Below are 11,058 nucleotides of genomic sequence, written 5' to 3'. Positions count from 1 at the left end.
TATTAAGTATTTAAAATGGGGATATTCCAAGTATTGTCATAGTTCCAATGTTGCCCTAAGATGCTTTCTTATTCTGATTTAGAAATATTTATTTGAGTATTTCTCCCTTTATCCAGTTACCCCCAAACAAGCTCTTTGACGATCTCTTATTCTAGAAGAAGATGGAATGATCAATGCTCACTGCATTTGTCCCCCTGGCTAGCTCAGCATTCCTTCTCCGGGAGGCAAACATTCTTCCAGCATTTGTTTGTGGTCTGGTTCGGATAACTCTGTATTTGCTTCTTACCCTGTGGTTAAAGTCTTGGAATTCCCCTGTTTTGTTCTCTAACAAGAACTGTCTTCTGCCAAGCTCTTTCTTATCACAGAACTTCTTAAAACAGCAACAGCAACAAATAAACAAAATGAAAAAATAAGCAACAACAACAACAAAACCAAGAGGAAAAAAGAACATTTTCTTATGGAAGCTTTATAAAGTGTCCATTTGTCTAGATTGAAATTTTTGCCCCAGAATTGCCTTTTTTGAACAGCTATACAGTTCTGCTTAGGTTAGGCTCCTGTGTGAGAATCTGAAGGTGAAAGTGACACATAGCTGACCTGTGACACACACACTATAGACATATGTGCAGACATCCACGGGGCAAAGCAGTGTTGACCAGGACACGCTCGACCCCCAGCTTCTGTCTTCAGCTTTGACGACACCAGGCTTGATTGTATGTTTGCTCTTCAATAAGGAGTCCTGTTTCTGTAAACCACCCATGCTATCAAGGTAAGGGGTGAGACAAGACTTAGCATGAGTTCCTTCCCTCTTTGTATTTATGGCTCCCCCAACCCTGGTTCCTTGTCTTCAATCTGATGCCCATCAAAATCTAGTATTAGATTCAAGGGCAACAAACTTCACACACTCTAAGGAATGCTCACAGTTGCTCAAGGTGAAACTGTGAGCATGAGCATGTGCACATACTTGTGCATATATGACATATACTCTGTTGCCACTGTGCCTAGTACAGAATCTTGGTAACATTCAGTGAGTGCTTTATAACAAGTACCTAAAAAGCTGAAGTGTCCTGGGAACTGGGAAATAGGTACAAGAGCGGTAGATTTTGAGTTAATGGGTATATGCCTGAAAGATCCTAGCTCTGAGTGCAGCCCAATGGAAGGTTGGGGTCCCTTCTTAAGAATGGATCCATCCACACAAGAACCCTGGGTCTTCCTGTGAAACTGTTCTTTAGTTCTCACTTCACAGATGGGTAGCTTCGCCAGCCTGCTACCCATTTTTTTTCTCATATTTGGGGAATCCAGCACATCTCTCCTTTTCCTGTCTATCCTTTTGAACAACTTTGATCTCAAAGGGTCTTTGCTATGACTAAAGAGCTGTCTGATGCACACCTTTTGATTTTTCTGAGGAGTTAAGGACTGATTTTGCAACCCCCATCCACCCCAGCCTTGGCCCTTGTTCTGGGGCTTCTGTAAGCTTCGTGTTTGCTTTGAAGTCATTTCCTACTATTTGCCATTTTGAAACCCAAGAAGTTCTAGCTCTACACAACTTACCAGCCCTTTCCTTCATTGCTTAACTTACATTTTAATTTACTCCTAATGGGAAGAAGAAACCAGAAGGTAGCTTAACATTTTGCCTAGAAACTTCCTTAGTAGATCACCCAGATCAATAGTTATATACCTTACATCTCAGGCTAAGGCTAGGGTACTACGTTTAAACCTTTGACCCCACCCCACCCGACGCCCTAGTATCACTGCCTCTGCTTTCATATCATCTATGATATACTAACTTTTAACCCTCTCATGGGATTATGGGCTCTAGCTTCCTCAGTCCTATGTACACTTCAAATTATGTTTGGTTGTAAGCCTAACTTTTAACAGCTGAGCTATCTTTCCAGACCTATGCACTCCAAATTAAACACAGAAATTTAAACTTTCAAAGTTTAGGGTCTGCATATGCCAGTTACATGGTACAAAATTATGGGGGTAATCAACAACTTTTGGGTTGCCTTTGAGGCCTGCTACATGGGAAAGAATTCATGACTAGTACTGTTAATCTTGTCAGGCAATCATAGGCCCTGAGGGGAAACCTACTACCACTGTCTTCTAAATGGACTGGTGCCAAACTACCCTCTAATTATACTCATTAGTATTGCCCTCAACCTTGGCCAGAGAAACTGCTCTCTCCAGTGGTCAGTGGTTAATGCAGACTCATAACTAGTCAAGTTGCTGAAAACAAATGACTAGTGATTGTTCAGCCATAAATAGGACATTTACATCAATTGTCCTGACCCAAGTCTTGGGAAGCAAGGCTATAGAAAGAAAGAAAGGAAGAGACAAGAAGATGATGAGAAGTCGCTAGAACACTGACTTCTGGGCAGTAATGGCTCATGAACTCATGCTGCTATGTTTACTGCATAAAAACCTGCAGGAAATCAAGCTAATGAGTTGGCATCCCAACAGAAAGCCTTAAGTGGTGAGGACATTAAGGAGGGTGTGGAAGGTGAGAAGACAAGGGGAGTTGGTCTACTTATTATCAAGATACATTGCTTAGGAGGTTGGAGAGGTGGCTCCACGGCAAAGAGTGCTTGCTGCTCTTCTGAAGGACCTGAGTTTAATTCCCGCACTCACATGAACAGTTCACAAATGCTTGAGGTTCCAGATCAGAGAACCCAGGGCCCTCTTACACACACATGACATACACTCACACAAACACCAATAAATAAAAACAAAATTAAAACAAATCTATAAAATTAAGTTGTTTACATGTATGTAATTGCCAAAGTAGCACTAAGGGATATTCTATTAAAAAGAAAGAAGGTAGCCATCTGTAACTCAGATAGAAAGGCCTCCCCAGAATTGTAATAAGATAAATGTTTTTATTTTTCTGCTTTGTAAATTGCTTAGCTTATGGTATTTTATTATAGCAGCCTGAAGCAGCCGATTAAAGCCAGTAAACAGAGCCAATAATCCTGGAAATCAGCCTTTAAATATAATTAAGAAATATTCAACATTATGAACAGATTTCAGGACTGTGGATTTTTGACCACTTCCTCAATTTTCACATCCTCACTGTATGACAAGAAATATGTACAGTACTTTTCTTGTGTCCATTCCACTGTTACATGATGACACACAAGAAGGAATTAACCTGGATCCCGAGTTACCAGGTCTAGATCTTGAGAGACACTACACATAGAGACCTGAGCTTAAGCATCCACACCTGATTCCGATGCTGAGTTTCTGAACTTGGAGCTAATGCATTGATGGAATGAAACTTTGGGGGACTTTAGCAGGCCATGCATCCACTGGGAATGTGAAAATGAGGTGGATTGCCAGGACTCAGAGAGCAAACTGTGACCAGCAGGCAATGAGTCCCTGTTCTTGGCGGTCTTAAATTTGTATAATCTTCTCTTTCAATGGCTGGGTTTATTGGCACACTGCAGACAGAACTACATGTGGACAAATCTCACATCTACCTGAAATTAAGTGACAAGAGGAACATGACTTCTATTTTGATCTCCCCTTTACCCCACTGAGTCTTAGGTAACCTCTTCCATGTTGTGAATTCATACAATGGAAAAAAAAATACATGGTGGTATTCGATGTCTTTGGTTAATAGCTACCGAGGATCAGAGCTCTGCCAAGTACTACATAAATGGATTTGGAGGCAGACACTCAACTTGTCAAACCTTGAGATGATTTGAGCCCTAGGCAACAACTCTTCATTGCAGGTTATGAAAAATCTCGATCCAGAAAAATCCACTGACTTCTCCTGGATTTTGGACCCCTGACTCTGGGATAGTGAGTGCTTGGTATTTGTGGCCACTAAGCTTTGGTCCAATTTCTTGTGCTCCAAAAAATAACACATGCCTTCTTAAATTATTTCCAGTGTGCCCTTAAGTTTGTCTTTTATCGAACATTTACTTCTGTCCTCCACATTTTAGTCAATTCACCTCTTCTATGAGTTAAAAGTAAATATATCTATGATGTATATAGTTATTAATTGTAAAATATATTATAATCTATGTTAACTCTTTATATACTATATGCATCAAAGAGAAAAACAAGTTTATTACAGCATTTTGGGTATACACAAGAGTAGAGAAGAAAATACAGTTGCCTCATGTACCCATCATTCAGCTTTAACACTTATTGTCAACACTGACATAACAACTTGTAGCCAATGCTTTTTCATCTCTACCTATCTCTACGCTTCCCCAGGTGTGTGTGTGTGTGTGTGTGTGTGTGTGTGTGTGTTACTCTCCATTGGTGCACTAACACCATCAAGTAACCTTGAAGAGCAAGCTGTCCAACAGTGAAGGTTAGATGACATCAAATGTGCTGCTTATTTTATATAACTCTCCTTCAGGTCCCCACGTCCTTCACAAAACTCTGATAGGGAGGCAAGAGTTTGGACAGCGTGAAACACAGTGAAATAGTGCAGAAAAATGGCCTGACAGATAGGAAGTGAAAGCTGAGAAGAACCTGAGAATTCAATAGAGCAAGAATGAGAAGCCAGAGTTCGTCAAAATGGAAGTGGCATCCTCCCCCACCAACATCCAGTCCCCAGCAGGAATAATGCAGCCATTGGTGAAAGTGCCAGGCTTCCCACAACATATGACAATAGAGGCCAACAAAGTTTTTTTGTTTTGTTGTTGTTGTTGTTGTTTGTTTGTTTGCTTAAATATGCATGGAAAGGTGATTCTAGAAATCAAGAGTATGGATGATGGTATCTGTAAAGGGAAAGGTACTCCATGAAGCTGTTTGTTAATATACCCATATGCAGGCTCATATATTACACAGTTATGATGTGAATATGGTCTATGGGTGACCTCCTTCTGTAAAGTTCCTGTCATATTCTAGGTCCAAATGTAGCAATGTGAAGAAGTGATGGATCCTTCAAGACAGAGTCTAGTGAGGACTCTTCAGGTAGCTAGGGATGTGTTCTCAAAAGGGAACAGAGTCACCTTGTGATTTCAACTCCCCACATACTCACTACTGCATGTCATCCACCTGGGACCTTACCAGAGCAGAGCCGGTGCGAGTACAATACCACGGAAGCTGTGAGCTTTATTTCTGCAGCATGTAGACACAGGTATTTCACTATAGTATCAGAAAACAGATGAATATACACTTCCTGTGCTAGAATCAAAAACAACTGTTAATACTTGATAAGTTTGTGATGAGATTTGTAACGGAAGGGAGGGGATAATAAATTTTTAGATCGGGTTTCACTGTATCAGAGAATATGATTAAGAGTCCATCCTGGGGCTGGAGAGATGGCTCAGCAGTTACATGCACTGGCTGCTCTTCCAGAGGTCCTAAATTCAATTCCCAATAACATGGCAGCTCACAAACATTTGTAATAGGATCTAATGCCCTTTTCTGGCATGTCAGCAACAGCATACTCATATACATAAATAAATAAATAAATAAATAAATAAATAAATAAATATTTAAGACAAGAGTCCATTGTTGTGAAACAGCTTGGAGGCACGCAGCAGACATTCTGGCTAGACCAGCTGAGAGCTCCTGTTTGGGTCCAGCACTAGTCGGGAATGTTGCATGAGTTTTTTGAAACCTCACAGCCCACCTCCAGTGACAGACTTTCTTCAACAAGGCCACATTTCCTAATGTCCCCTCCAAACAGTTCCAACAACTGGGACCAAGTATTCAAATATATTTGAATACTTTGGGGAGGTGTCATTCTCATTCAGACCATCACAGTGTTATTTCAGTTCCCCACTGCCCTTAAATTTAGCATCCTTGAGAGAAATCGATGGTGCCTCAGATATGATGATGCCTATGTTATTATAGCTGCAGAATATATCTGTGGCTATTTTTCCACGAATTGTTCATGGAGGACTTTTAACAAAACAATAATGGACCAAGAGTGTTGTATTCGATTGGCACTAGAGAAAGAATATTGGTCCCAGCTTGTGAGCTGGGCCAGCTAAGCGAGCTTGAGTGAATTAATACAACTTCTCCAAGTTACCAAACCCCACGATAAATTAATCCAACTCACAATGACTCAAATCATTTTTAACCCAGGAACGTTTTACACACACAGGTATGAGCTCTAGATTGAGGCTTAAGAAGCCTGGATTTGCTCATAACAGCACCCATGATTCACAGCTACACCTTCCGCTTCTAAAACCGGAAATTTCCTTTTCAATCACTAACTCACTACACTAAAGGAAGACTTTATTTTTTCTTGGATTTTTATTGCCAAATCCAAAGGAACAATATTACAGAGCAACTTCCTCTCTGCTTCTCACAGCAATGATAAACCAACAGTGTGAACAAGCAAGGGTAAGGTAGCATTGGTCAAAAGATAACCAACTTTACAATGTAGAATTCCTTTTTCTAACAAAAGTAATATGCCTCCCCAGAATAAGTGTTACGCTATTCTTGATGTCCAGATTCAGGATATTTCAATGGGCGTTGTCTTATAACAGCTAATACCTTGTTGTTCCCTCGTGGATTATGTAGATTTAAAAGTTATAAAAAGTAAGTGTAGATTTAAAAGTCATCCAGCAGCCAATCAGTTGAGCCTAACAAAACAAGAACAAAACAACTTAATATTGGAGTAAGATAAACACTATTTGGGAGTAAATCTATGACTATATGCATATAGTCACAAACTGTGCATGTGTGTATGCAGAAGTGTAGGATATAGAAATGGGTGTGTATGTGTGTGAATGTGTAAGACACACTGTCTGTCTGTCTGTCTCTGTCTCTCTATCTCTCTATCTCTGTCTCTCTCTCTGTCTCTCTCTCTCTTTCCCTCTGTGTGTGTGTGTGTGTGTAACTGGAAAGAGGACAGAATAAGAGAGAAGGAAGAGGCAGTGTGAGGGGGATTGAGATGCCCAATGGTCACACAGTAGGTGTTCATCCTCTCTCTGAGATTTGTGCCATCCTCATCTTAGCTACATTAACTAGAAAATCATTTCCCCACTTCCTATCCATTTTCTCCTTAACATTTAAAAGCCTTTCTGACTCTTCCTGACTCAACTAGCCCTGGGCATTCTCCTTGTTCTCCATGTCCTTCTGGTCTGTCATTTAACGCACCTCATGACTTAGCATTTAACTACACATTTCCATTGCTCTCTGGAGGTCCCACCAGTCAGCTTCATCTACAAGGGCAGGGACTCTCAATTGTCTTTATGTGTTACATATCTTCCTTTGCTGTTTCTCTCATGGATGCTAAATTAAAGGGCAATGGGAACAGAATTAACACTGTGGTGGGCTGCTTGGGAATGGCCCCTAGGCTAATATATTTGAAGACTTGGTTCCCAGTTGTTGAAATTGGGAGGGAAGAATTGGGAGATGTGGCACTGTTGGAGGAGGTCTGTCACTGGGAGTGGGCTATGACGTTTCAGTTGTTGCATGAAAATAGAAGGTCTCACCTCCTTCAGACAGCGTGTTTGCTCCTGCTTTCTTGTTGCTCCACCATGATGGACTCTTAACTCCCTGAAACTGTAAGCCCACCTGAACACTTTTTTTTTTCTAAGTCGCCTTGGTTCTTGGCGTTTTATCACAATAGTAGAAAAGTAACTAAGACACAGCCCTAAGTTTGCAGCTAAAGATTCTTAGACTGTTTCTGTGCTACGCAGACACCCACGCTCTTCATATGAAGCACACCACAGCATAGCGGTTGATGTCACACTGCTTCTGGATTCCAGATCTTCCGTTCTCTTGTCATGGGATCTTGAGCAGATCTCCTCTGATTTATTATCTACAAAGCAAGGATAATTGTGGCATCCCCTCAGATTGCTGTGATAATTAAATGGAGCATCAGATCCAGTATCTGGTAGACAGAAATCAGATGAAAGATGATGACTCTTTTCTTCTGGATAAAAATCATAGCATGGATGCCCAAGTTGGCATCCTACACAGAGAGCTGGCTCACACTGGTTTAAAGAGATCAAATTCATTTTAAGATCAGCCTCTGGAAGACATGTGAACTGTTTGAGATAACTGGGGAGAGAGGGCTGGACTTAAAAGAACGAGGTTTATTATGAGCACAGAGCAGAAGCGATGAAGGCTCGACTATGCCCAAATCCTAAAGTAAAATCCTTCCCAAATCCTAGACAATTTTTGTTTTTTTTTTTTTTAGATCATGACTGTATAAACTCTAGATGAGGTTCACCGGGTCAAGTTGATTGTTGGAACTTTCACCCTAAAATCTTAACCAGTATTCTGTGGTTCATCTGCCCAACAGTGCAAAACAGTGTGTTGTTAAGCTGACAGAAATGCAGCTTATAGTGAGAAAACATATCCAGTAAGCCTATATGTATACAATTATATACAGTGTATGATTTTGTATATTAACATAGCCATAAATTTATTGATCTATGAAGGGTGAGATATCTGCCTAAATATTTGAAATTTGGGGTAAAAGAACAAAAACCAAAAACGAGGCTAAGATGTGAGAGTAAGAATAATCTTTCTGAAGACAGTGCGCCATTACCTCGTGATGGCTGTCCAGGCTTTGATGCCAGGATGATGTAGCCAAACCAGTTTGCTGTGCTGAAGTGAAATGATCATGAAGAGCAGAGTGTAAACAATGCAATATGGACTTTTAACTCTAAATATGTTAGTAGAAATTCCACTTTCTAATAAAACACTTGCAGGAATAAATTCTCTGTGAAGAAATGTGCTTGTTCATCTAAGAGGCTTAAGAATCTGACAGGGGTTTGCAACCCCAGAGGAAGAATGACAATATCAACAAACCAGACCCCTCAGAGCTCTTTGGGACTAAACCACCAACCAAAGAGTACACATAGAGGGACCCATGGCTCCAATTGCATATGTAGCAGAGGATGGCCTTGTCTGGCATCAATGGGAAGGGAAGTCCTGGGTCCTGTGAAGGCTTGATGCCCCAGCATAAGGGAGTGATAGGGTGGTGGGGCAGGAGTGGGTGGGTGGGTGGAGGAGCCTCCTCGTGGCAGCAGGGAGAGGGGTGGAATGGGGGTTTCAGGGGGTTAACAGGGAAGGGGGATAACATTTGAAATGTAAATAAACAAAATAACCAATTTTTTAAAAAAAGAATCCAACAGACCTATTTTGAAATTGACTCCTGCCACAAACAGTCTCATACCTATATCATAATTTAATGCCCTATGTTGATGTAATACTGAAGTATATTTTGCGGAGATTATTTAGCATGTGTCTGATATACAAGAACCAACAAGAGGCATGTATGAACTTCACCTGCTGTACTCATATAGCTACATCTGAAGACTTAAGGGTAGGAAGCCATTCTCTAAGCTTATCAAGTTAACAGCAAAATGAAACTCAAACTTGAACCATCCAACCATCCAACCATCCAACCATCCAACCATCCAACCATCCAACCATCCAACCATCCAACCATCCAACCGTCCAACAATCCATTTCTGGTTTTATTATTAATTGAACAATATAATTGGATTCACTGTGACATTTTATGCACATATTTTATGTGTTACAAACATGTATCCCCCTCCATCACCCTCTCTTGACCCCTTTCTTCTCTTGATGGAACTCTTCCTCCAATTGGTTTGTCTGTTTTGCTTTTTAACTTTTAAACCTACATTCTTCACATAAGATGAAGCAAGTCACACTTGTATCTCTGAGTCTGGTTTATTTTCCTTAGCACAATAATCTCTAATTCCACACATTGTCCCACAGTCAACATAATTTCATTCTTCATAGCTGAATAGTACTCTTCTGAGGATATATATATATATATATATATATATATATATATATATATATATCATACTTTGTCCACCCATCTGGTGATGGTCTCTGAGGCTGATGCTGCTTCTTGGCTCCTGTGAACTAACCATTCATTTCCATGTTTTTCTTCTTGCTGTTCTATTTCCCTCTTTCCTTTTGTGGCAAGTGAACTGAGTTGGTAACAGCTTAGTGGTCGCTCATTTAGCAGATCAAGGAATGTTACTCTGCTTTTTGCTCTAAGGGTGCCCTGTTCTGTGTGGCTTTCTCTGCTCCATTTTCCTGTTGAGCTAACTAACTACTACCACTCAACCTTGACTGCTGGAAAGCCAAGACCCATGTTTGCATCCTAATTCTCTGTTCTCTTTTTCAGGCTAAATTTAGCTCTCCCGTAACAACTGCCTGCCAGATATATAGTCCATGACCAATAGTTTTCTGGAATCTTTAAGTCAAATGGATGGAATCATTTGCTTATCATTTGAAAGTTTTAAATTAAAAAAAAATATAAACACTTTTGGGAAAGTTCAGCTGTACCTCAGTAGCAAAGTGATTGCTTGGCTTGCAGCAGGGCCTGGATTTGATCCATGGTACTGAAAAATAACAATAATAGTTTCAAATCAGGTTACTAGCTGCTCAAAGATAAAATAAATTACTTCTCTCTGCTTATGAAATAAAGTCCAAACTTTTATAGCCCCTGGTTATTTTTATCCTTCACACATTACCCATAATTCTTTAAGGCTAATAAAAAATGCAAAGCAAGATGAAGATCTATTGGGTGGAAAAATCATTTCCTGTTTGTGTGTGTATGCATGTACATGCATGTGTGGGGGTATTTGGGAGGGGGGGTAGGGAGTGCACATGTACTGGTGTAGATGTGGGGGTTTAGGGGGAGATGTGTGTGCACGAACACCTAAAGAATGAACCTGGAAATTTCATTTCTTAGCTGAGTATGTTGGCACACATGATCTATAATTCCAGCACTTGGAAATCTCTGGTTTCCCCTGGATCAGAGCAGATGTTAGCATCTGGCCTTCAGGTAAAAGCAGTATATACAGAACACATCATTCTTAGCTTCTTTCTCCTCCTATATGACTGCACTCTGAATCTGCTCCCTGACAGAGACCTCTTATGGCAGTTAGCTGACCCATCTAATACTGAGTTTCCTGGCTGCTTGAGAGTCTCTATCAAAACCTCCAGTCACGAAAGTTAAGCTTTCCTGCATGCATGTCTGTACTGGCTGGTTTTGTGTGTCAACTTGACACAGCTGGAGTTATCACAGAGAAAGGAGCTTCAGTTGAGGAAATGCCTCCATGAGATCCAACTGTAAGGCATTTTCTC

This window comes from Mus caroli, chromosome 18 (genome assembly GCF_900094665.2).
Source record: "Mus caroli chromosome 18, CAROLI_EIJ_v1.1, whole genome shotgun sequence".
Lineage (NCBI taxonomy): Eukaryota > Metazoa > Chordata > Mammalia > Rodentia > Muridae > Mus > Mus caroli.
This window is presented reverse-complemented; position numbering follows the sequence as displayed.